General features: G+C 37.9%; 1 protein-coding gene across 2 annotated transcripts in view; it reads right to left on the bottom strand.

The window, feature by feature from the left end:
- Slc16a7 (solute carrier family 16 member 7) overlaps window positions 1–27,757 on the bottom strand; it is a 153,165-nt gene that overhangs the window by 113,537 nt on the left and 11,871 nt on the right. Inside the window, exon 2 of one of the 2 annotated variants that reach the window (XM_027392274.2) lies at window positions 7,207–7,287. The gene's annotated coding sequence lies outside the window, so the exon portion shown is untranslated. The remainder of the gene's footprint in view (window positions 1–7,206; window positions 7,288–27,757) is intronic. The other variant, XM_027392275.2, reaches the window with a different exon arrangement.

The following is a 27,757-nucleotide window of genomic DNA, read 5'->3' as shown; positions in this document are numbered from 1 at the left end:
TAAAGTAAGTCCAAAGTTCATCCTGAAACTGAAATTGAAGATTTTAACTTCAGACCTCCTAAAAAGCTAGATTCTACATGTTAACATCTGGTGTTTAGTTTGGGGTGTTTGTGTGTGTGTGTGTGTGTGTGTGTGTGTGTGTGTAGGTTTTATTTGTTTGTTTGTTTTGAGGACACAATGTTATGTCTTAAATGAAATCAATTCTCCTGTCTTAATAGAATTTTTATTATATATCAAATGTCATCCATATTCTGAAGGTCAATATTCACTTAAGACAATTCATATTTACTCCACTCAAATTTCCAGCACAGTATCTCTTCCATGTTCATAGCTGAATCAGAAGGCATGTGCCTCTCTGAAGGGCAGTAAAGGAGCCATAACCATGGATATTCATGATTACACACTCAGATGACCTGATGTAGGTCATCTATATGGTCCAAAAGTCACTCTCTCAAACCGGAAGGTGGCAGTGACATTTATTCAGATTTCAAAGCCTGTTTAGAAACCACACTTTTCTCCAACAATACCAACGTTCACCAACATTCCCTGTGTACTGTGAACAGGCTGCTGGCAGGCCAATGTCTTCGAATTTCTGGGCTTGGTTACACTTGTGTGGGGAACGCTTCTCTGAAGCTATTTTCAGCATCCTCTCGGGTTACAGTAAGCTATATTGTAAATCTAATTACACTTACCCACAGGGAAGAATGCACCTGAGAATGCTTCTCTCTAATCTACTCAAGGAAAGACACTACTGTTTTCCTTAAACCACTTATCAAAATGGCTATTACACAGTTATTTATATCTCTAATGGCATATCCTCCACCACACACACACACACACACACACACACACACACACACACACACACACACACACACACACACACACGAAATCCCACAAGGGCACATGGATATGTTACATACTTATTAGCTGTCACAGTGCTCAGAATTTCAATAAGTGATGAACAAATGGAACAAGGAACACCGAGAGAACTAAGTCTACACCCACTTAAGTAATTTTATACTCATGGAGAAAACTAGCAGGCACTTGGAGACAGCACAGTCAAGCACAGACTTCCAGTTCAAGTGGGATAGATTTAATGCCAGGTTTGATATTTTAAGTTCTGTGAGAATCAAACAAAAACAAGTGGACTGAACTTCGTAGTTTTCCTCATCTGTGTAATATGAATAATTACATTGCCATAAGTAAAGACAACAGATACAATAGCATCAAGCATGCTCCATAGCAGGGAGGAGGATCTACATGAAGGAGGTAATATCACTTATTAATGTCACTTTTAAGTGAATTTAATTAATCTACATTATCCGTTTAAACCATGACAATATAAATCTATTGTGAACATATATGAGCAGTGATAAATCAACAATAATTCACAGTATGTAAATGAATCTCCTAGCTTCTTCATGCCTATTTTTCCAATTATCACCAGCCTTCTCAACAAATTTCTTTCGATTAAATTCTAGTATGCTTTACGGTACATTGTGCTCACATTACTCATAAGCATGCTGGAATCTGTCCCATCTGATTCACATAACAACAGTCCTAATTCACAGATATGTCAATTCTCTGGAGCACACACTGCATGATCTTCCTTAGCTCACCTTCACACACTCCTGTCCTCAGCAACTTTGCACATTTTGAAGGAGTCTTTCTTGAACTATGCTCTCTCCTGGACTACATCTGCCCTCTGAATGAACAATCAGACCTGATTTTAATCTGTGATATATCTATTCAAATATTTGAGCAATGGGTATTTGCTAAGACTCAACTGTATACCAGGTATACTGTTTTAGGGTGACAGAAACACAAACGTGAATGCTGTAAGGTCCGGAAGGATCAAAATGCTCACAATTTAAGGAGTACAAACTCAGAAGCAAATAATTACAGAAAATGCAATGAGTGGATTAAATATAAGCAGGATGAATCTTATATTAAAATGGAAGGGTTTTTATATATATATATATCAAAAATGCTATATATAATATATATATTATATATATATATATGCTAAAGAGGCCTTTTCCTCCCTCTTGACACTGTATAAGAAATGTTAGGAAATATCTGAGGTTTTTGGATGTATACAGTCTGAGATCTCACAGTGGGGGAGTCACGCCATCACTAAACATCCTACCAGCAAAGGCAAACTTCCCTATGAATGACATCCAGAAAAAATCCACAAACACATTCTATACCAAGTATAACCCACACTGGAAGGCACAACCAGCCATGCTTCATTAAGGTCTGAGCTGGAGAAAAGCGCCAGAATATCCAATACTGCTGAGACAGTCTCCTTACATCAGACACTTCTACACAAAATGACTGTCTGGAATGTAAAAGCAGTAATGCTACAAAAGCAATATTTTGCAATAAAAAAACCAAAAAAACCCAACAGACTAATTTGTTTTTATGCTGGCAAAATTTAAGAATACACCTCAAAATTACTGCATGATTATTTGTTTGTAGTGACTAAAAATATTAGTTCATGAATATAAGTTTACTATATCCTGCAAGACAAGAAATGCATATTGTTGAGCATACTATCTCTATCAAAGAAAAGGGCTCTAGGGAAGGTTTCTGAATGCACAAATAAAAGGATGCTAATTATGATTAATTATAACCTGGAAAACTTGGCATCGACTGAGAGTACACCTGTCCTACCAATACAATAGACAAATTAAAAGGACTGAGGCATTCAAAATTTGTCAGAGAAGTATGCGGGAATAAGAAGGAGAAATACTTCCACTGGCCAATATGAAAGGCCTCTGGGACAGAGAAGGAGGGGACAGCTACTTCTCAAGTTCACAGCAACAAATACATATGCTAAGAGTCATCATGCCTCAAATGTCTACAAAATTAAAGCTTAAAATGTAATTTGAACTAATAAAAAATGTGTTTGAGAGAAAGGGAAAAAAGTATTATTCCCCTGAAGTAACACAGATAATTATGTACCTTGCATTGTGATGTTATTAAATCAGGTGGATATGTGAAAACGAGGTATAAACATAATTTATTATGGACATATTTCTATGTAGGTAAGTATTTACACTGTTCATACTGTCATGTGGCTAAATAATATATCACTGGGAAAATAGCTGTTGCATAAAAGAAAAAAATATTGGACAGTATGATTTCAAATAATACATATGAGCTAAGAATTTGCTGAGGAAATTTTGGCTTAATAACAAAATACTTCAATTTTGTGTTATGTCTTGGAAAATAAACTTAGAACATTAGACATTTTGTTGAGGTTGCTGAGTTGAAAGGTGAGCATTTCAAGTTGTTAATACATGGCAGCACTTGTCTTTGATAGGGTCTGCCAACAAATTCCATCATATTTGTCAATCAAATAGTTAACAGGGGAATCATTGAAAAAATCCTAAACAATAACAACAGAACTCATCTAAAGGGAAAGTTCTATGGAATTAATACGCATCTCCCACAGATCCGTCAAGCCACTTAGTATTATATGCTTGATACTTAGATTTTTTTCAAACAATAAAATAAGTTTCCAACTCTGAAAATTCCATGAATTCTTTCTAGATTATTCAGTGAAAAAAAAGTGTGCAGGTAATTAATTATTAAAGGTCATTTTACCATTCTCTAGCTGCCAAGGTATCATGACTCCCAGTTAGTGATTGCATGGTATGTAATGGGTTCTACCTAAGTTCACTTATATACAAAACTGAGGAATTTGTTTCAGCTAGATTTCCAATGGAAAGAGAATTGCGGGAATAAGTCACAGAGCCAATGTTAATAAGGGGCAGAAATTCAAGCTCTGATCGTACATTTTGTACCTGGATATAGCAGAGAACTTTCCAATTAGGGCCAACAAGTAGAAAGCTGGTAACTCCAAGCCGAGATTTATAGGGAGAGGTCAGCAGCCGGTAATGAGAAACAGGAACACATACATCCAGCGGTAACACCTTTAGTATAAGCATAGTTCTAATAGCAAAAGCTAATGGCTACATGACAGTCATAAATAACGGTCAGAGAATAGTCTGGCCTTAGGCCTCAGGGAAAAAACACGGGTAGCATTCTAGAGTTTTCACTAATGCCAGCTGAAGGAGTTCTAAAGGTGGCTGCTTCATTCTAAGTGTAGCCTATGTATGGGATGTAGAAATCACAAGAGGCAAGAAATAACCTTTCATTGGAACTGCTTCCTTCTTTTCCTTCTCTCCATCTAATTTACATCCAGCTCCATTTCTTTGGGTGTTGAGGGAGGGCACAATGAACAGATGCAAGAGAAAGGGAGAAAGGAGGAGATGGTGCTGCTCATTTTCTCCACACCTGCTAAACAATAAAAACTCAACAAAGATTCTCTCTTTAGACTGACTTTCCTAACATTCCCGTGTCTTCTCCTAAGGCCTTCTATGTCTCACCTTAAAAATCTAGTTTTTCAAAGGAGCTTACTGGGACAGATTAGCAAGAGACCATCACATTAACCATGAATCTAATCAGGGTCTGCATTTTCCACCTCAGCCACAGGAAGGCCTGCCTTATCACCCTGGCTTTTCCTCATTAAGAATCCTGTTCTTCTACCCCTTATCTTCTCCCAACTAATTCACACTTCCCTGTGCTATCTTTAGAGCCAAGGTCAATATCCATACACTGGGGCCAGAACCACTGTAATGATCCCTCTTCCTGGTACAACAGCACTGCATAAAGTCTCCCTTAGCCTTCTCCTACTCATACCTTTGAATATTTTTCCTTATTAAAATAAATAATAACACATGTTAGAATTCACTTAGCAAGCACTGCACATCTAGAAGTGAAATCTCAGATTGGTCATGTGTATAGAGGGTCACCAGTTGGGGGTGCTCTGCCCACTCTTCAAGGTCATCGGCATAGAGTTCTGGAACATTGTATTACAACACATACCTGGGAGTGGTAAGTATGGAATCATATGACCCTACATATGTGATTGTGAGCAAGGTAGGATACTTCTAGTTTCCATGTTTATAAACTAGAGTTAATGGTATTAACCATCTGTCTACATTATTTTTCTTTGGTACTGGTCAAAACACCATATCAAAAGCAATGTATAGAAAAAATTAAAGGAGGCTTTCAGTTTCAGAAGGTGAGGCAATGACCATCACAGCAGGGAATATGGCAACCCACAGGCAGGCATGTTGTTAGAGCAGTGCTGAGATCTCACATCTGATCCACAAGCATATGTCAGGGAGAGGGAGAGAGTTAACTGGGAATAGTGTAAGCATTTGAAACCTAAAAGCCCAACCCCAATCACACACCTCCCCTAACAAGGCCATACCTCTTAATCCTTCTCAAAGAGTTCTACCAACTTGGAACCAACCATTCAAATATATTAGGTCTTGTGAGCCACACTCATTCAAACGACCAGAAATCCTTTGGGAATTTTTTTAAAACACTCTTAGTAGATGTAACTACACCAGATGAAGTTTGTACAATAACAAAATTGCCTAATGATGCATTTCCCAAAATGTATCCCCTTCAATTCCAGCCATGACCAAGGGATTTTACACCATGTGCACTAGAAACCCATGTATCTTAGTTATCTAATGTTTGTCAGGGAATCAGCTTAAATGCTAGTCCCTGGAAATATAAAATTATGCCTTTATTAGATTGTGATGAAATAGTTATGAGAAAATAAATCTATTCAGAATTTAATGCACATGTACTCCATCCATACAAATCTTAAAACACGCAGATGGAGACTGACTCTGTGAGGCAATGCTGTTTGACAATGCACTGAGTGGTTTTTGTTTAAAGTCAGGCGGGAGAATGGAACCGACTTGATTTGAAGGCCAGTGTAAGCCAAGTCATTTCAATGTGTGTTTTGCTAATACTTGCAACAAGGGCACTCAGTTGAAAGAGACTTTGCCTCCCACACCTGGGATGAAGAAAGAACCTCTGGGTGTCTAAACAAGTTTCTCATTTCCACACCACTGGTACACAGCCAGCACTTTGGAAGCATGTGCTTTCAGCTATTTTCCTACAAGCAGCTACAAAATGTGCTACAATACACTCAATACCCAAGAAAGACAGAATGCAGGCTCCTGTTTTCACAGCATTCCACAGGTGGACCAGCTCTTCAGCTCAATGTGAAGCTTCAGGTATACTGAGGCTTGTACGCTTCGCCAATATGCAGCACACCATGCCCAAGGTAGCAGTAGCAAACAGGCATCACTGTGCCTGAAGTGTGGCAGAAAGGCCAAAGAGAAGGAGATGAGTCAGTTACACAGCTTCTCACAGAGCACAAAGTTCTCCTCACTTCGTCCTTTGTTTCACTTAGAGTTGTTTTAGAACAATTTTATGCAACACGTAGTACCAGTTGTACTAGATAAAAAGAGGCAAACACTACCTTGGTTGAAGGGTTTAGAAAATGCACGAAATTTAAGAAGCAAGTTAGCACACAATTGAGTTCTTAAGATTTTAATCACTTAATGATTACTATGAAGATTCAAAAGGAATACAATTTTCTGGTTGGAGTAACTGAACTACGTCTCACTAAGAAACTGAATTAGAGGGATCCTACAAGAACAAGATACTATCAGTGGATGCAGATTATATAAGAACAGAAGAAAAGTGTGCACACAAAAAAGACATAATAAAAATTTAGAGAAGAGCAATAATGGATTTTAAAGCTTAAGAAACTCATCCTTAATTATTTTTCAAAGAAACTCAGGTCCTTAAAGAAATGTTTTGTTTTGTTTTATAGCAGAAATGACTTTTTAAAAATGTCACTCACTTCCATTTAAAAGTTGCTCAGAAAATAGTTGATTGTCTTTCATTTTATTCCTTATGAGTAAAACATTGTAAGTATCCCTTGTTACATATATAGTGGCCATTTTACAATATTCAAGGAATCTGAGAAGATACCATTTTGATAGATGCACAACTGTTTGGTGAAAACGAACTACAAATATCCGATAAAACAATAAATGATTGCTGAGTTCTCCCTTGCATGTAGCAGAAATGGAGAACAAAGGGTATAATTAAATATAAAATGTTATGGACTAAATGCTTGTGTTTCCATAAATTTATATATTAAAGTCCTAAATGAGATGCTATTGTATGATGTAGTTTTGAGAGGCCATAGATACAAGTAAGATGCTATTGTGGTGGCAGGCAAGCACAAATACAGAGTCCAAGAAACTCATCATCTCTCCCATCTCCCAAATCAAAAAAGATGACAAGAACACTCACCAGAAACCAACTGTCTTTACCTTGAATGAATGTCTCTTATTTGATCAAAATAGTCACTCATATTTCCTGATACAGCATGACCTGAGGAAAGATATAAACAGAGAGATACTGTCAGACAATGTACCTTATAAGTAATATAGATGAAGATAGGCAAAAGTATTTTGGAGGAATTTGTAGTCTTAGGGTAGTTTGACTTCTAGGAAAAATTTAGTTTGACTAGTGTATCCTTTGATATTAAGTTGTTAATTAATTAAGTTGTTTAGTCACTCTGAGGACTTATCCATATGTCAATACCTGAGGCAAGTGCTTGGTGAAAGAATATGAAAAAGGGTGTTATTTGTTTCCTATCATTACATAATAGAGGAGGCAGATATAGACGCTTATAGTGACAGTCAAATGTGCTAAGGCTTAGATGAAGTTTGTTTGGAAGCAACAAATATTCCCTAAGGGAACTTGGCATGACTTTGTAGAGATGTTAACAAGGGGCAGAGTCATGGAAGAGAAGCAGTGAGAAGAGAAGTTTGGACAAATCATTTCTGATGTAAAATCAAAATACTCAAAGACTTACTTAATTATTGAAGGGACAGCAAGTGATGGCTTTTAACAATGTTCAGAGGGGGCATGAATTGAGAGCAAAAGTATGACAGTGTCTGGCAATATAAAAAAAATAAAGTTAAGTACTGCAGCTACCTTATTCATGTGGTCACTGTAGATCATCAGGCATGAGGAGGATAAGACTTGATGAAATTCCTAGTAAAAATTAGTTTAGTAGCAGTGGAGAACCAAAAACAAGAGAAGGGATGGGCAGTGGGCTAATTCCCACAGAAGATGTGAAAGTTCCCTACTGCACAGACAGCAACAATGAAAGAAGAGCTGTTAGATTTAGGAATTCATTCTAAACCAGGCATTTGGTATTAATGTAGTGTAATAATAAGAAGTGTTAAGAATGACCCTAGCATTTCCCTCACAGAACACTGGTAATATGCCGATCATCAAGTCCGTGATTCTGGCCTTGGTATCTAGAAGAGCCCATGTGCCAGTGGCCATGACAGAAGTCAGTAGAGCAAGAACAGAAATCTAGAAGCCTTTCAGCTTCGCAGGACTCACCTGGCAGTAAAGAAAAAATGTATTGCTAGAAGAGAAAGGTGAGAAAAGACAAAGGCATATGTTCAAGTAACAAAGAAAAAAAGAAGTCTCTAGGAAGGACATAAGGATGAAAACAAGGCTTCATGCACATAAAAGAGGATGAAACTGAGTAAAAATGGTGTATGGACACCTGTGGGCAAAAAGCATACCATGTCTCAAATGCTAAAAGTAAATTATTGAGGTTGAAGTTTCTCTCTAGCAAAATAAATCACAAACATTACAAAACACAATCAAGAAAGAGAGGGAAGGAGAGATGGAGGTTGGAAAGGAGACACACACACACACACACACACACACACACACACACAGAGAGAGAGAGAGAGAGAGAGAGAGAGAGAGAGAGAGAGAGAGAGAGAGAGAGAGAGAGAGTTTTATAACCCCACTTACCAAAGAGGTAGATGAGAAATTAATACAGTCTAAAAAATATGAACACTGGTCTACTAAACTTTAAATATTTCTGGAAGATTTTATTTTATTTTCTTCTAATTAAGTTCAAAGAACTGAATAGATTTTTTTCCATCATTGAAGTTGTGACACAATGCCATAGGAAATTATTTCTGGTTTAATTCACCAATTGTGCACAGGCTCCCCTGGGGTCTGGGTCAATGTGTGAAAGCATCGTAAGGTGTGAAAAAGACAAGACCTGTGGGGAGCTGCAAGGCCAGCTTCATTTCTAATGAGGGAAAAGTTTTATTTACAAGACGACTCAGCTATGAATCTGGAGTAATAACATACATTAATTTAAACCCTGCACACTTAAAGGTCGAGTCCTTCTGACAACTCTAGTATGTAGAAAAATGATATTAAGTAATATTTATAAATATTTATGAATGTTAAAGAACTGACTCTTACATGCTATATGCATTCATATGAAAGTCTGAATCCGTTTTATTCAGTGACAAAGTATGTAATACAACTTAAGGCCCTTTTGTCTACATCAGACTAGATTTTTCCTTTAATCTGGCCAGGCTGCCACGAGTTGTATTGTTGAGAGTAAAGAGACAAAAGTAATCAAAGGAAGAGTGAGGAAATTTGTGCTATGCAGTCAGTCAGATCTCAGGGGTATGCTCTCACACACAGACAGCAGGATGCTCCTTTCTCATGAGAATTGGACTCTTGCTCCACAGTGAGATGCCCAAGTCAAGGGCAGGACTCCCGTGTCCATGTCTGAACCAGCCCAGCCTCTGTTGTTCAACCGTTAAACACCAAAGTTCTTGAACCTCAGTAGTAATCATAATTTGATAACCACAGCATGGTCTGCCTAAGGTTAATAAGATGAAAGCGTGAATGCACTGGTGACCATGGAGAAGGGGAGGGCAACTGAAAGTACTGATTGCTTTATTATTAATTTCGAGTTACTTAAGTCCTTGGAATACAGAACATATTCGACTCTACTAACTTGTGGGAATTCAGTCTCAGTGTACACCTTCACTTTAAATCACATGTTCTTCCCTCAAAAAAAAAAAAATACAGAACCCTCAGATGCTTGAAGGGTGAACAAAAATTATTCTGTGAAATAGTTATTTTTCTTAGAATTTTGGTACCACAAATACTCAGTTTTCTAAGATACTCAATTTTTCTTTTACAATTCATAATTATTCTTACTAACACACACATGTTAGTATACATGTATGTATGTGCATGTGTTAGGAACATATATGTTAGTATGTGTGTGTGTATTAGTAACATATGTGTGTTAGAAACAATTGTATACATACCTGCCCACTTGTGTTGTGCTCACATGCAAAATGTGTTGTATATAATTATAAACATATAGTACAGTGAAACAGGAAAATGTATATATGTGAAGTTTTACATATACTATAGTTGTCAATAAATTCTGCAAAATTTGCCTCTTTGGTTAATAATCCCAGCATTATTTTTTTTCATATATAAACAAACTTATACAATAAAGTTTTACACAGAATGGTGCATTGATTTCTATTTCATATCTGTATTAGAGATGCTGGTCACTGCCACCCATAATTCTGTTTGCTTCTAGAAGGTACTAAAGAAACCTATCTAGACATGCTTATGTCACATGACTTTAACTACAGCTCACAACTAAGGGACTCTACCCAGTCCAAGGGAAAAAATAGCTAACACTATTGAATGAATGCTATATTAGAAGGATTTCTCTCACTTTCTCATGTAGACACTTAGAACCCTTGGGATGACCAGGATGTCATTATCTCCAGTTACAGAGAAAAAAAACTGCATTAGATGGCAACCAGGAAAGTTCTCTAAGAACGCAGATCTAGTAAAATTTGGAGCTGAAATTCAGCCAGCCATGTTAGCTGCTGACTTCTAATCATCCTATATACAGTTCTTAAATAGTGTGTTGCTACTATCTACCTGTGCGGCTAAATCAAATTTAGTTTGTATGTCAAAAATTTTAAGTAATCTATGGGGAGACTGAATTAGTGTGCTTTGGTAGATTCTGGATATGTGAGGTCATTTCCCATTGCAAATGCATGGAAAGTTTATGATTAACATCTTTATGGATGATTTTTATCTGCTGCTTCCCCTGGTTCTTGCTTAAGAAGGTCATATAAATGAGCATTGTTTGGATATTTATCATGGGGGAATTATTAAAAGGGTGAGTTAAGTTGGATTGCTAGTTAAGAATTTACATTTCTTTCTGCCAGGGCCTAGGGCATTATCAAGCATTGCAAACTGTGGAGCTTTGAACCATAATGGGCTATGTAGTCTTTTGAAGAATGACTGTTGATTACAGCTCCTCAGGCAATGTTTTGTTTTTTGTTTTTTGTTTTTTTGATTCCCTTAGACTACTGCCAAGTTTATAGGTAGACTGGTTTCTCTGCACTTACTAGGTCTCTCTCTCTCTCTCTCTCTCTCTCTCTCTTTCTCTCTCTCTCTCTGGCATAGGGCTATACAGTTTTGGTCACAACAAGTCTACACACTCTGTAGAGTTTCTACTTGTGTCTGCGCTGGAGCTTTTGCTAGGCTGCATGTATTCTTTGGGCTTTGAAACCCAAGACCAATGTACTTGGTGCACCAAACATCTAAGGAAAGTAACCCTAGAGGTCCTTTAAACCACCAATTTTTCTCTAGTTAGTTTTATTCTCTAGATGTTTCATACTTTCCTATTGTTTTTCATATTATAAAAATGTTTAGATACTTTTAGCATGGAGTTTTAGATTACAAAGGCAATCTTGCACATTAACTCCAGAAATACACTGACCAGTCTGAAATAAAAAATAATTTCTTGAATCATGATTTCAGGAAACATAGATAGATCCTACAGGAATGGTAACATGGGGAAAATCCCATTACTATTTTCTATTTTATAGCTAGAGTCAAAAATGTCTGTGACAGATCCAAATAAAGGCCAAGGGAAGCAAAGCGATTTCTAAAGCTGAACAAAGGTGGGAGCAAAGGTCATTACATTACCAAAGATGAAGTCTCATCATAAAGCTGTAGTGATCATGACATTTAGAGGCACTAGTGTTAGCTTGGACAAACTCACTGAAGAACAGACTAAGACAGAGGAACATACACACACACACACACACACACACACACACACACACACACTCACACACACACACACACACACACACACACACACACACACACACACACACACACACACACACACACACACACACACACACACACACACACACACACACACACACACACACACACACACACACACACACACACACACACACTGCCTGTAAGCTATTAGAACAAATGGCCATTGACATAGGTAAATGTAAAGACATATAGGGTACCATGTTCACTCTACCAAATGGAAGAATGTAGTCAGTAAAAAATAAAAATAACAAACAGAAATAACACAATAGCAGTAACAGCAAATTCATCTATTAAAATTTAGAACCATTTGTAGAAATACACTATACAAAAACAAAATAAAGTTTTAATCTAAATTAATATATTGCAATATGTATATATGAAATATGCAAGATATATAATATCATATGTAAAACTAGAAGAATAAAAAAAGAAACACCTAGAAGATGCACAAAGATTTATCTGGTACTTGAGTTTGGAAAAGGACAATTATAGTCTGACTTACTTTATCGATACATTGTGTGACCAAAGCATTTGACAAACTCCTGCATATTGTTATAAACAAGCAACATTGAGGAGGAGACAGACAGCCACTTACATCTTTCAAACTAGAAGAAAAATGATGGTGGATTACATGGCAACCCAGCAACAGCTGAGTGGGTTGATAGTCATATTTGAGCATGTAATTAAATGGATTGTTTCATGATGCTTATGCTTCATTTAAAGACAGTTTTCTAGCTCACATAACATCCTGTCTTCACCTCATTCTGCATGCACAGTGACAGACATGGGAAGTTCACAGGACCGTTGTCATCCTCTCATTCTGAGAGTGGGGCTTGATACAGCCAGGGCCTTAATTTCCTATTTACTTCAACCTGAGTAATCAGAGAAGAAATGCTAAGTGACTGGGCAACAGTGCATGAAAAGGAGACAAGGTTGTAAACATGGCCATGTATACTCTGCACCACCCTTGGCCTCCATCCCAGTCAAACTCTAACTGGGAACATCTGAAACCATTCACTTGCTTCTGGATGGAAAAAGCAAATACTGTAATAAAAACTAAATCCCAAAAGGTAATCTTTGAATACCCCATGTTTGAAACAAAACTGTGCTCAGACCACATTCTCTGTTTCCCTGTCACAATCTCTGTGATCTAAGAATAAAAGGAGAGCAGTGGCTTGGAAATTCAGGCAAAAACTAAAATTGATTCAAGGGTTTCCCAGAGACCTAGGCATACAAGAATAAACATCAAAGGAAATAGGATTATGGCTGGTAATTAAAAAGAATTGTCCACATTCTATACTTGCCCCAATAGATGAAAAGGACATAAGGGGTAACAACCTGAAGTCTAGGTAGCACAGAGATCTTCACAGGCTTGACATGCTCTGAGACACTAGGATCTCAGCACTTGGGCAGGGAAGCAAGGACTCCATTACCCAGGGAAAGAGACTGGAGGGACCATGGCAGAATTCTGGTACTCACTGTGGGCTGCAAAGGTAGAGAGCTCAATATAATCAATAGACCATGTTGGAAGATAGATAAACCAACCCTCAAACAGAGGGAGGGATGTGACACTGTGAAACACAAGGTCATAAACACAGGCCTTGAAACCTCATACAAGAAAAGTAGAAGCCCAGACTTTAGAGAGAACTAAAAGGACCCCAGGTTCAAATCTCATTACTACGAATATCTGTTGCTCAATGGTAAAGCACTCTCCAGTTCATGCAATGCTTTGGGTTTAAGTCCCAGCACTGGGGGACAGGGAGAAAGCCCTTCCAGTTGTCAGGAAGGAGTACCACTAGGGGAGCCTTTCATTTGGTAGCAGAGAAAACTATACATTTTGTCTCATGCCCAACTGTACTTGGGCTTCATAATGCAATCTCAAGCCATGAGTGAATGAGTGAATTAAAATTTATCAAGCTTAGAAACTAGGGTGAATGCTAACTTGGTGAGAGGTAATATTGGGAATGATAACAACTGTATGTGTTTCTTTCCCTGTAGAGGGGTGAGCACTTGTGTATCATCTGTTTCTCCTTGATAACTCTGTGTGCTTTCTCTCTGTGGGGTGCTCCTGTCAATTTCTCCTCACTCCCAAAGGTTTTTTGGTTCCATCTCTTCTACAAGGGTCTCACTAATTTTCTCTAACCAATTTCCTGTTTCTTTTTCCTTCATCGGAGACATATAACCTTAGTCTGCCCTACTGTCATGAGGATAAAAGCACAGACATCAAGAACAGAGGCAATCAGAAAGGCCCTCAGTCATCAGATTTTCAGACTGAAGAAACTGGAAAAGACAAATGCCATCACTTCTGAGATTCACAGATAAGAAATATATCTTCAGCCCCTGGACAAGGTCATGTCTGCCTCCTCAATGCTGATTCCGATGCAGACCAACAACATTGTGCTGTGTTCATCTTTCATAAATATGGCTCATTGTAAAGTCAATTACTACCTTGACTTCTCAGAGGAAAGGGATGTTACATGAAGCAGGAGATAATTTTTTTAAGTTGACCTGTTTTGTTTTGCATCTAGACTGTGAACACTGAATCTATAATACTAGGAGACTCCTTTCTGTTGGCAAAACTCAGAATAACATACCCAATCAAACCTGTTTCACAGACAGGTATTTTAGGCACCAACAAATCAAAATCTATTCAGTTTAGTTAAAGGAAAAGAGAAAAAAAACAAAATAAATACTCCCAATGCTCAGAAAAAAATGATTTTCTCAAATGAAATATCAGAAACAAAGTTTTATGTCTGACCTTCTTCTGCCCTTCTGAATTCTGTCTTCCATCCTCAGCCACCGCTTTTCTGCACAAGGAAGCCACAGAAACTACTGTTTATCTCCCGTTCCACCAAAGAGGCATGGAAACCAGAATCCAGAATACCAGCCACAAAACAAAACAAAAAATACTGTGTTAGCCCTTCCTAACATTTATCTGTAAAAACTGGCCACAAAGAAATTGTCCAAGGGATTGAGCTCAAATCAATAACATATTGGCTGCACAAGCAAGAAGGCTTCAGTTTAGATCTCCAAAACACAGATTAAAAGCCATGCATGGCAGTCATGAGCATCTGTAACCCCAGTACTGGGCAGGAGGGAGGAAAAACCCTAGAGCTCACTGCCAGCCAGTCTAATCAACAGGTGAGTGACCTAACCAATGGGAGAGTCTATAAGATGGAAAGAAGTACAGGGTGACACCTACACTGGCATCTGGCCTCACACATATATACACATGTGGACATGTACCTATACACTCTAAATATTCTTGTCTCTATGTCTCTGTCTCACTCTACATCTCTCTCTCCCTCTCCCTCCCCCCCCTCTCACACACACACTTGCTTGACTCCAGCCCATAGTAAGACCACTTAAGAAAGCCACTTCCACCCCAGAAAGAATTCTACAGCATAGGTGGGAGGGAGGAATGTTACATATAGAGGCCAACAATGTCCACAGTCCCATCTTGCTGAGAGTGTCTTCAGTGTATTACTAATACATCACACCCATTCCGACCCAATCATTTCTACACAGCCACTAACTCTTCACTTAAGCTTAAAATAAGCTTTATCAGCCTAAGGCTTAGGATCTTCAACATTACATTCCCACATTGTGAATAGAATTATGATTAAATATATATTTATAATTTTATATCTGTATTGTATATCAGTTAACTTGTCTTTTGCGTTAGAAAGGTGTTGCTTTACGAAGGACATAATATGCATTCACCTTTCTGCCTGTGATGTAACAACTTAGAACTCTGTTGCCCAGATAAGGTGTTAAGTAGCTGCACTTTCCATCACCAATGGGCCCTGGAGGCTTCAGGTGCCAGGAATATAGGCGAGGTGTTAACATGTGGAGAGTGGGGTCAGAACATCTAGTTTCAAACATCATCTCTATTATTTATAAACTTGCAGAATATTAGTGAATCACATTATGTTGTAATGTCTTGGTTCATTTTCTGGGAAAACAGAAGGGAATGACGGCAGTCCTTCCTGTGTATAGGGATTAGAGAAAGTAACACATTATGTATTCAGAACTGTGCCCCAGAACTGTAACTCATTATCATAATGGACTTGCTATGTACACATGCTCAATTCCCCCACCTTATCCAGTGACTCAGTCACCGCATGTGTGCCACAAATCCACCAGCTCAGTAGAGTGCTACCTTACAACCCCAGGGGCCCAGTCTGATACACATGGCTACCTCACTAGGTGTGTGGACAGGAATAGAGTCTGATGTTGGTCACAAAGAGGTCACAGGCCTACTTCAGAGAGGAATAAAAATGTGACAACACAAAGAATACAAGGCAGAGGTACTTTCCCTCTCAGTACAATATTAAAATAAATTCATGAGCAATGAAGTTATCCAAGAAAAAAAAAGTGAGTTATGTGTATGGGGCCAGTTCACTGTTTTCCTACAAGCCTTTCAGTTTAAGTTCTTCTATAGCATTTCACATATTGAAGGGCATCAAACTCATAAACAATACTAAGCAAACACTAGGGTAAATAGTTTTAAGCTTCTTTGATTTCATAATTCAATTCTGTACAGTGAGACTATGTGAAGTAACCCATGGTGCTAAATTGTAATTAAGTCTTAAAGCAAATCTGTAAATTTTAAAGAAGTTCTCCTTTGGATCCTATATATCTGAGATGGAAAGGTGCATGCCTACTAATTCCAGATACATAAAGACAGATTGCACTGGAACAAAAGTACTGGAAAAAGAAAACCACTCTAAAAGTCTAAATGCTCACATTAGATACATCTAAAGTCAGAGTTTTAGAGATGATAGAAAGTAATAGATTTGTAAAGATTTCATTATAATCATTTTACTAGTATATATAATAGAAAATATATATAATAGTATATATAATATATAATAGAAAAATCATGAAATCATTATATACTCATAAATGTCTACATAAAAAAGAAGTCAATTCCCAAGTCAAACATTTCTATTACCAAGCCTTATCTGGTTGCTCTGTCCCTGTCTATGTACTGTTGCCATTTTTCCCCATTCTAATGCACTCTAATCCCTCCAAATCTGGCACCAAAAGCTCAGGTCAACTCTTTCTTTTCTAAGTTGCCTTGTTCATGGTGTTTTAGCACAGGAACTGAAAAGTGAATAGTTTTGGCACTACCATCCCTCAAGCAAGGAAAAATCAGGTGAGCATATCTGGATGTCATGCTGTGTTTCAAGTTTGATTTTTAAAATTACTACTTTAGTTGCAGACTGAGTTCCATAAAAAAAAATATTGAATGATTCTGGGGTTGGGTCTAGAACAGCATTAACAACATCAACCCTGAAGAATACTGAAGATGTTTTAAATCCTGTTTATCAAATATTCAGCCAATTTTAATTATGCAAAAATAAACAAGCACATGAATTTTATTAGTATGAGATTTTTATCTTTAGTGAATAGTAAGATTGTTTTAAAATCAATTTATGACATATCAATAAATAGCTTATCAATAAATCTACATTTGCATAACTATTTTATATATCTATGCACCCAGAGCCACATAAAAATAATTCCAGGAGAAAAGGGGTTGCAAGTGGAAAAAGTTCTGAATGGTGTTCTATAAAATTTCAGTGCTGTAATTTCCTACAAAAATCTTGGAAATTTTCATACTATAGATTAAGTTGAGTCTTATTTTAACCAAGTGGCATTTGATGAATATATTAATGATCAGGAATGACAGGATTGTGTGTGTGTGTGTGTGTGTGTGTGTGTGTGTGTGTGTGTGTGCACGCATATGTGTATAAAATCAGTGATGCATCTATAAATGTCATAAACAAGAAATTATTTAAATAATATATTCATACAACTAGAGATACAGAGTAAATACAGGAATATTAAGTCATTTGTTCTCCATTTAGTGGGGAAATTAGACTAAGCATAATACTAAAACAATGAAGTGATTTTGTCCTCATACCACACTATTAACTCAAAAATTGTTCATTGAAAAATGTAGGGTTAATTGTCAACTTAATCAGTCGCCTACAAAAATAATGCCTTTATGTCATGACGTATAACAATTAAAACTTAAAAAGTCCCTTTTTAAATGAAATCTTCAACAGGATATGATTTTTAATAGGCCAAAGTACTAAAATATTTTACCAAGCCTGGGTAGAAATGAGCTCTATTTATCTTCTAAGTGATGGGTGCTAGGGAAACTGGAAGGAAACATGATGCTTGAGCAATGCCTCTGCTCTAGAAATAGAGATTAGTTGTCGTGAACTCTACATTTCCCCAGAATTAAAGTGATCCAGTTCTTCTTCATCCTACTTAGTAAACTTCCCTTCTTACCACTCTTGTAATCAGCCAAATTGAAACAACTGTGTTACTAACAAAGGGGTCAAATCCAGGATAACCTTAAAAGTACACTAGGTTATTACCCAAAATGCCTGTCAAATAAAACAAAATTCAACTAATATTCATTCACTGTATTTTTAAAAAAAATTCTTAGGCATTTTTTTCATTAAAACAAAACAAACTGTTCATCAATTTTGGAACAAACAGAAAAAATGAGCTTATAAAGAAATACATGCATATTTATAGTGATTTTTAATAATAAATTTTACTTAAGTTAGAAACAATCTTATTTTACATATCAACCCCAGTTCCCTCTCCCTCCCATCCTCCCATGTCCCCCCCTCATCCCATCCCCCATTTAATCCCCAGGGAGGGTGAGGAATTCCATGAGTGATCATCAAAATCTGTCAAATCATTTGGGGCAGGGCCTAGGCCCTCCCTGGTGTATCTAGGCTAGGAAGTCTGTTCGTGCACTAGGGATACATCCTGGTTCCACTGTCAGAGGCCACATGGGTGCTCCTAGCTGACACCCATGTTCAGCAGGCCTGGTTTGGTCCTATGTTTGTTCCCCAGCTGTCAGACTGAGGTCCATGAGTTCCCACTTTCTCAGGTCAGCTGTTTCTGTGGTTTTCCCCAGCGTGGTCTTGAACCCTTTGTTTGTCACTCCTCCCTCTCTACAACTGGCTTCCAGGAGATCAACTCAGTGCTTAGCTGTGGATCTCTGCTTCTGCTTCTATCTAGGATAGGACTTAAGGTATATTTGCAGTGTTTTAATGAACTGCCCAGAGTGTCTGTTTTAAGAGACAAATGCTTTTTGTACTTTTGTTATCCAATTCTATTTGGTTTTGCTCAAAATAGTTACCAAACATTTGTGTGAAAAGCAAAAAGAAAAACTTTCACAAATGACGCTATGTAGGTACCATCAAGGAGCTTCCACGTTCAGTAAATACCAAGTGCTCCTAATTTTTCTACTATACATATACCTAGTGAAATGCTGCACAATGAAATGCCTGTTCTATTTATACCTAAAGGTTAGAGACCTGAGGTGGCAAAGTCACATACCAGTTGCTTTAGGCACCATGCTGTTGTGTGTCCTTTACGCTTTTCTTTGGAGGCCTGACTTCTGGGAACTATTAGATTCCAGTGACGACCGTTGTATACAGTTTCCCCTTTCAGCGAAACTGAAGGGCATTTCAGAGAATAGTCACCAACCCTTGGCTAGAGCTAATGCCAAGAACTAACTGAGTCAAGTCATCGCATAGGAACCAGGTCAGGGTGCACAATGAGGCAACAGCAGGCTTCTGCAGGCCCCCTTTGTAATTCTCTGGCACCAAGGAGCGAGCTTAGAGCGTTGAATACTCTTTTTGAGTGCAGCAAAGTTTATGAAAGTATTGCCATTTACACAAGCTCCTTTATACTGATTAGAACTTAGCCTTCAAAAGTCCAGGAGTGGACTTTGAGAGCAACGGCAACATCATCCAAGATGCTGGGAGGATATAAACCATTCAATACCAAGAGAAGAATGCCTGGTAACAGGGAGGGTGTTGCCAGCAGTGCAATCATTGTGACAATGCAGTGTTGATTTCGCAGAGGTATCTGTGAGAACTCTTCACCTGAATTTCTTCCAGTCGTGACACACAAGTCTCACTACAAACCTGCTTCCCACCCTGACAGGAAATCCTTCTAACATGTTCTAAATTAACAAGATGCAAAAGTCAGTGCAAAAACACAAGGGTTTTGTTCCTGAGAACTGCCATATTTAAGACAAGATCTTAATGAGAATTTTAAACAAAACTATACTGAAATCATGTCACCATGTATGTGTATCAAGTCTTAGTACTGAAGGCATTGAAGACACAGTCTCGAGATATAGACTGTCAAAAAAAAAGAATCGGTAACCTCCGAAGCACAGGGACTTGTCTCTCACAGTTAAGCGAGGCCAACATAAAAGTGCTGGCAGGATCAGAGCCTGCACAAAGGCTACATTTCTCCCTCCAGAATGCTGCTTAGCTGCTGTACCCTCCCAGAGGAGGAACACTGTGTTCTCACTTGGCAAGGCAGAAGGGCAAGAGGCCCAAGGACTGCAGGAAGCCTTAATCCCATTGAAGAAGCAAGCATGCACCCTCACAACCTAACCACCAGATGAAGGCCCTAATGTACAATGCTCTCATGCTGGCTTTGTGTTCCTGAATATGACCAAGCCACAGCAGCCACAAAGGCAAATAATGTAGTTTCAGTAAGGTTTGATTCCATGACACAATAACCAACTCATATTATGCCAGTCCCTTCTAATAACATGAGAAGCATATCCAAACCACTTCTTTTTCAGTTATTACAAATTCTTTTTTTTTCAATTTTTTTTTTATTTCTCAGAGTCCAAACTATTTAAAAGTATTTCTCACCCTGGGATACAAACTGGAAACATGTGCTTCCTGGAGACTCCAGTGTGTCTGCTGCTTACATGTTAATCCTTCTTAGCAACTTAAGAGACTGATTGGGAATACTGATCAAAATCCTAAAATGTTTCCATCTTGACATTTCACTGCAATGATCATGGAAGAAACTTTATACACTCAGGAATCCCTGCTTTACACAATTACTGGTTTCAGTCTTCTGTTTTTTTGTGAACTTGAAAAGAACGACTGTTTGAAAAAATACATAATCTATGGCTTTGGCAAGTCCTCAAAAGAATTCAATTAACAATGGAACATTTAAAGGAAAAAAAGATTGTAAATAGGTAAATAAATGAGAAATAAGAATTTTTTTAAAGGGGGAACATTTCTCGTTTCCTTCTCATCCCACCCCTATAGAAACCTGTCCAGTAGATAGAATGTAATTGTACCTTATAATTTCTCATATTTCCTTGACAGATAATCTTTGGAGAGTCAAGAAAGTAATATTTTAATTGCAATGCATGAAGTGAACCTGTCTTTGTTTTCCTTGTTGCTGTGATGAAACACTCTGAAGAAAGCAACTCAAGGGAGAAAGCATTTATTCCAACTCAGTTCAAGGTAGAGTCCATGATGGCAAAACGAAGTCAAGGCAGCAAGAGCTTGAAGCAGGTGGCCACATTGATCCACAGTCAAGAAACAGCAATGGATGTGTCCTACTGCTCAGCTTGCTTGCTTTCTCCCACGTACCCAGTCCAGAATCCCCTGCCCAGGAATAGTTCCACCCAGAACCAAGATGGGTCTTCATACATCGATGAACTTAATTAAGTCAATCCCCCAAAGGAATATCCAGAGGCCCACTGGCCAGGTTATTTCCCTTTTGCAGTGCCCATGATTTTCCTCTAGCATGGCATACAAACAAGTTGGAGCCAATCCTACAGGACAGAAGAACACAGAGACAGAGGAGGGTGTGTGTGTGTACACAAATTTCTCAATCTTTTCCCTAACTCACCTGGGCGTTTCTTTCTATAACACATTTCAGAACTAGATTGTGGTAACAATGAACAGAGCTGTTGAGGATGCCAGATGGCTTGCAGAGTTCCATGAGGTAATGCATATAAAAGCCCCACTCCCCAAACACTGGCTCACAAACAGCATCAAACTGATGAGCTTCTCTTTCTCACTTTCCAATCCCCCAAATCTATGTGTGTAAGTCCTTTTGAAAAACTTGCAGACACCAAGAGTGTATCGAAAAGTCAGGCATTATGATACAGGAGCACACCTGTAACAGAGCTGTCTGGGGAGAAAACATGAACATCACTAAGGCTTTCTAGCATCCAGCCTGGCTCCAGCTCCAGGTTCAATGAGTGTCCCTGCCTCGTTTGAATAAGGGAGAGAATTGTACAACAGGACACAGGAAATCCTCCTCTGGCCTCTGCACCTAAGCATGCATATAGGCACATACCACACACACACACACACACACACACACACACACACACACACCGACACACTTACACACAAAAATCAGAACATTTCATAGGTTCTAATTCATGAGCTGACTATATATCACAGAGCATATTACAAACTATTACTTAGAAACAAGGCCTAACAAAAAAGAGAACTGATAAAATGGGGAACAATTTAAAATATCTTGAGTTTAAAAAATGTTGGATAGAACAGTCACTATAAAAAATGAAACTTAAACGACATAACATAAGAAATGTCATCATAAATATTGGAATATCTTAGCAAACAGTTATAATTAAATTTCTAAATAGATTAATATTTTTAGAAGTGTGTCCTCCCTATGTGTGGAAACTTAGAAAACAAATGTAAATAACAGACCCAGGTTCTTACTAAGACAGACTAATAAATTTATGTCATTAATAAAAATACAATTAAAAACAATAAATATCCATACATTTCCTTACTGGGTTATTTTTCTTACATCAATGGTATGTGTTACTTAAAAACTAATGATGAAAGAAAGTGATCAATTGCCATGTGAGTTTCAGATCTGACATCTACATGTCCTCCAGTGGCAGGTCATTATTGTGTGTAATTAATGTTCTCTCCATAGACCAGTGTCCAGATTACTCTCCACAGAGATGCTAATGCGGCCCATGGGACAACATTCACATTTTCTTAGGCTCTCTAAAGCTTCTTCCAATCATTCCTCTTTCTCTATCTCCATATTATTTGGTCATGTCTATTAGAGACATGCAAATTAAATTTGTGATATCTACCTCAAGTTCAGGGGGAAGAAAGGGGGTGGGGGGAAGAAGGAGCTCTGACACTAGACTTCTTTCCAGCTTACTTCCCCACAGTCCAAGAGTAATAAATGCAAAATTCCAGAAATAGGTAATTCAGACATTTGAAATTAGATGGCATTCCATGAGAAAGTCTTGTACTCCACTCTTTGCCAACCATGGCCAGTGTATCCACATGGTGTATGCTACTCACTCCTATGCTGGCACTATAGAGCCTATATTCAACTAGCATTAATTGTACTTAACAACACTCAAACTGGTAATCTAAACACAAAGAGTAGACACAAAGAGCTTACTTGAAGTGACAAGGCAAGAAAAAATTATATGAAGGATGTATGTAGAGGAAATGCTGATCAATACTACTGTTAGGTTAAGGCATCTACTGGGGGTGTGGAAATTCATCCCCTGTGGATATTCAGGGACTACTGGCAGTAAGTTCCATTGATTCTTTTTCCTCTGAAAGCAGGTCTTACTTTAGAAAAATACATCAAGCACTTTAGTGATACACAATAGTTTGAGTGGAACTAACACGACTATTTGGAAGGAATACTACACCATGTGAAAGAAGAAGGAGGAAGAATCATGAACAGTCCAATGTTAAGAGGCAAAAGAGCTGAGGTAAGGAGCTGTAAAGAACAACAGAGGCAGAAAGAAAATAAGTTCTCCTTCCTTAAAAGCCTGTTGTTTCCGATAGAAATTTACAGAAGCACCAACGTTTAGAGCTGACTTAATGTCTTAATATACAGTGCAATGCTTTGGCTAGCAAAGATGTGAGTCTCAGGAAGAAACAGGTTAGGATATTCACTTTTTAAAATTTTTCTGAAGGTGTATTCCAATCTGTGTCGTAACTACAAAAATTTCTCATTTGTTTCTTGGATATGTTGAATAAAAAAGATCTAGTTCTGTAGATCTAAGCCAGTCCTTCCTATTGGCTGCTCAGTGCTTTTTTCTGTAAATAGTGAGAACACCCGCCTCACTGAGCTGTTGGATGTTTTAAGAGGTCAGATGTATGATGCTCTTGAAGCAGGGCTGGCATACAGTTGTATACTTAACATCTACCATTTATCTTATTAGACATTAATAAGAAAAATATCACTGTCCTGACAACCATGCCTAGAGTTAGGGAAAACAGAGATAACACAGGAGTCCTGGTAACCAACCAAGAATAATCAACTTATCAAAGGAATAAATTCATTACATAAATGACTGTCCACAAGTCTACACTTTGAGATCACATACTCTTAAAAAAAATAAAACTCTTCCTTTAAAAATTCTACTAATTAATTCAAATATTCCATATATTGAGTTTAAGGGACAGTGTTCTAAATGCACATTTAAAAACACTCACAGGCAGTAGCTATAATGAATCCAGTCATGAGACGAGACCCTTTTGTTCAACAGATGTCTACACTTATCTACATGCTTCCAATGTTTAGTTTCCTGGTACTTGAAAGGACCACCTCCTCTCTTGACTTAACCAGGGAGTGTCTCTTCTCTTAGCTTCACTAGCACCTGGCATCTCCTTCATACGACATATATAACTCTTTCAGAAATTATAGAGCAAGCATGTGTTTTAAGTGCAAAATAGTATGTGTCTTACACTTTGGAAGCTAATTTACAGCTACCCAACTCTTTCCTGGAGACAGAGCCATCTAGAACATATGAAAACACACTGGTGTAGCTGCCTTAAAAACAACAGACAACAGGCTGAATTCAGCCCCCAAAGCTATAATTTGTCATCTACTATTCAAGACAAATATGTTCTTTGCTGTTCATTTTAACACTTAGTTCTATGTTTCATTTTATCTTTAATTACTGACTATAAGATTTCTGAAAGTATAGTATCATGGGAGAGATGGATCTGGAAAAGATTTTATTATATTTTCCCCAAGCCTCTTTGCAGAATATTTTAACTAGAATCCTTAATTATTTACTGGTTTACACTGATTGAAGATGTGTGAAGAAGATAACAAGCTATCTGCATCTTCCTTTCCCTGGAATATCTGCTGAGGCAGCAGCAACTCTAGGGGTGTTCTAATGGGGTATCTTATCTTGTAAGTTTTTATGCTCCCTAGCTGTAAATTAAAATGATCTGTCTTACATGGTAATACAGATGAGAAGATACTGTGTTAAGGAAGAAGATACAGAGGAGGCATGTCAATGGTATCAATAATGCTGTTGATATATAATTTACATTCTGATGTGAACAATTATTAAGTCATGCTGGCATAATCATCATTCTCTTTGTGTCACTTTTTAAATGTGCATCTGTACACATTTACATCTGTGTGGAGACTAAAGAATTCCCCTCAAAATGCCCCTTAAGATACCCAAATGTGACCACTAACTCTCAATGCTAAATGAAAACCTCAGATTGGAAAAAATGTTTTGTGGCATTGTAACAACAGATGAGTATTCTGCTACATGCTCCCACAACCAGAAATTTTTACACACTGGAAAGATATTATTATGAATTGAGAATGTTGTCTATATCACGAAATTTCTATTTGACTTAGGCTGGGAAATGTTGTATTAAAACTCATAAATAATTATGTAAAGAAAAGAATTCCTCATGAATAAAAAAGCTTTTCCTGGCACACCAAAAAATATAATCAAATGAAAATTAAGTGACAACATCAATAATTTACCAGTTAAATATATTATTTACTCTAACAAAGCAAACCAGGAAATGGGCTTTTCCTAGCTGTTGTGAAAATGAGCAGGCTTGGTTCTGTGAGCCGATAAATAGATTTTAGTCAAACAGCTTAGTCATTGCTAAGTCAAAAACTCCATCGAGATCAACCTGTCCGATTCCAAAGTCTCCACCAAACATAACAAAGACCAGCAGAAAAACACTGAGAAATGAAAACTACAGAATGAGACAGACCACAGAGACATGGCGTTCTAGATTTACCAACAGCTTGGCTCAGAGACATAACTGTTTACTCTTTATTTTAATTATTCACATAAGTATACAGGAAGAGAGCATTATCTGTTTTATTCACAGTAATCATTGGGGACCTAAAACAGTATTTAGATGAACAGCCTGAAGAAAGAGCCCCTACCTCTAGACGTGTCAAATGCTTTCTTCAAAGTCCCTCTACTCTGTTCAGGTGTCCACTGGCACCCACCACAAAAGGGTCCAGCTCCTCCATGGCTTCTGCCATCTTTTAAAAATGAACTGAAAGAATGAGACTGGGACTCTAACATAACTGTTGGGCTATCATGGTCCTCAAGTCTCTTGAGATCATAAGCAGTTAAGATTTTGATTTCCTTAAGCTTCCTATCTTGCCTTGAAATGCTCCCTTCATTTGTTTTAGATATTTATTAATTTTATTTGATGTGTATGTGCATGTGTGTGTCTGGATGTATGTTCATCTAACACATGAATGCACTGCCCATAGAGGTCAGAGAGGCATAAGATTCCCTGGAACTAGAGTTACAGACAGTTGTGAGCTGCCAAGAGGGTGCTGGGAATAAAATCGACGTCCTCTGAGGATTGGTAAGTGCTCTTAACCCCTGAGCCATCTCTCTGACCCCTCAATACTGCCTCCAAATAGGTAGGAAAGTTTGCCATACTTATTAATTATGTAATAGACCCAAACTCATTATTCTTCACTAGTCTCTCGTTTTAAACATTTCTTGGGGATTTCCTTCTAAATTACTGAGAATACACAGCAGCAACAAATACTTGAAAAATACTAACAGACATGTTTGACATTAACAGTCTAAATCTACAGAGCTCCACCAATAAGATGTGTAACCTTGGGAAAATATTTTGTACCATGTATTAATTATCTAATGAATATCCTAAGTATAAAAGCAGTACTTCCTAAAGTTTTTGAAGATCACAGATAAAGAGCAATAATTATATCTGGCATAAAGGAATGTTCAATAAAGAAAAGCTATCTTTATTCAAAACTTATTTATCATATTTTTCACTGACAATTTCCTTGGTCTTATATCTCTAACCCAATTACAGCACACATACACCTATATCTCAACCTCATTTATCTAGAAAAGACAAAATTTTTAGTGTTTACTGTCTGAATTGGGGTATCTATTGCTACAAACAAATATCATGAGAAAAATGTGTGCTGGGGAGAAAGGGGTTTATTTTTTTTTACACTTCTGCATTCCTGTTCATGATTTAAGGAAGTCAAGAAAAGAACTCAAACAAAACAGGGTAGAAACCAGGAGGCCAAAGTTGATACAGAGGCCATGGAAGGGAATTGTTTATTGCCTTGCTTTGACAGCTTGCTCAGTTTGCCTTTTTATAGAACTCAGGACCCCCATCCCTGCAATGGTACCACCCAACATGGAATGAGCCCCCTCACACTGATCATTAGTTGAGAAAATGCCTTACAGCTGAATCTCATGGAGGCATTTGCTCAGGTGAGGTTTCTTCTAATGATTCTAGCTTGTGTCATTTTGACACATAAAACCAGCCAGTAAAAATAACCCCTTGTCAACTTGACATACACATACATCACTATTAAGCCACAATCCTTCCTTTCTTATTTGTCCCCTAAGATCTCATATTAAAAACATAAATAAGTTGGTCAGAGGGAGGCTGAAGCTTCAGGCTCAGAGCAGCATCAAGGGAACTATGAGCCTCAGAACCAGGAGCAGTGTCAGAGGGGGGCCACAGCCTTAGCCCCAAGAATTAGGGAGTGATCACCAAGTGAAGCAACAGCAGTACTTTCCAGTAATAGCTTCCAGGAACTATTGCGCCTATGCCCCAGCCAGAATCCACCACCATTTCTCAGTGGGAGACACCCCACTACTACATCGACTCAGCCCCATCTACACCTTCACCTGCCTGCACCTCAAGGAGTGACCACCTAAGCACTGGGCCCACCTCCA

This window comes from Cricetulus griseus (assembly GCF_003668045.3).
Source record: "Cricetulus griseus strain 17A/GY chromosome 1 unlocalized genomic scaffold, alternate assembly CriGri-PICRH-1.0 chr1_0, whole genome shotgun sequence".
Taxonomy (NCBI): domain Eukaryota; kingdom Metazoa; phylum Chordata; class Mammalia; order Rodentia; family Cricetidae; genus Cricetulus; species Cricetulus griseus.
The sequence above is the reverse complement of the archived record's forward strand: the minus strand, read 5'-3'. Positions and strand labels throughout refer to the sequence as shown.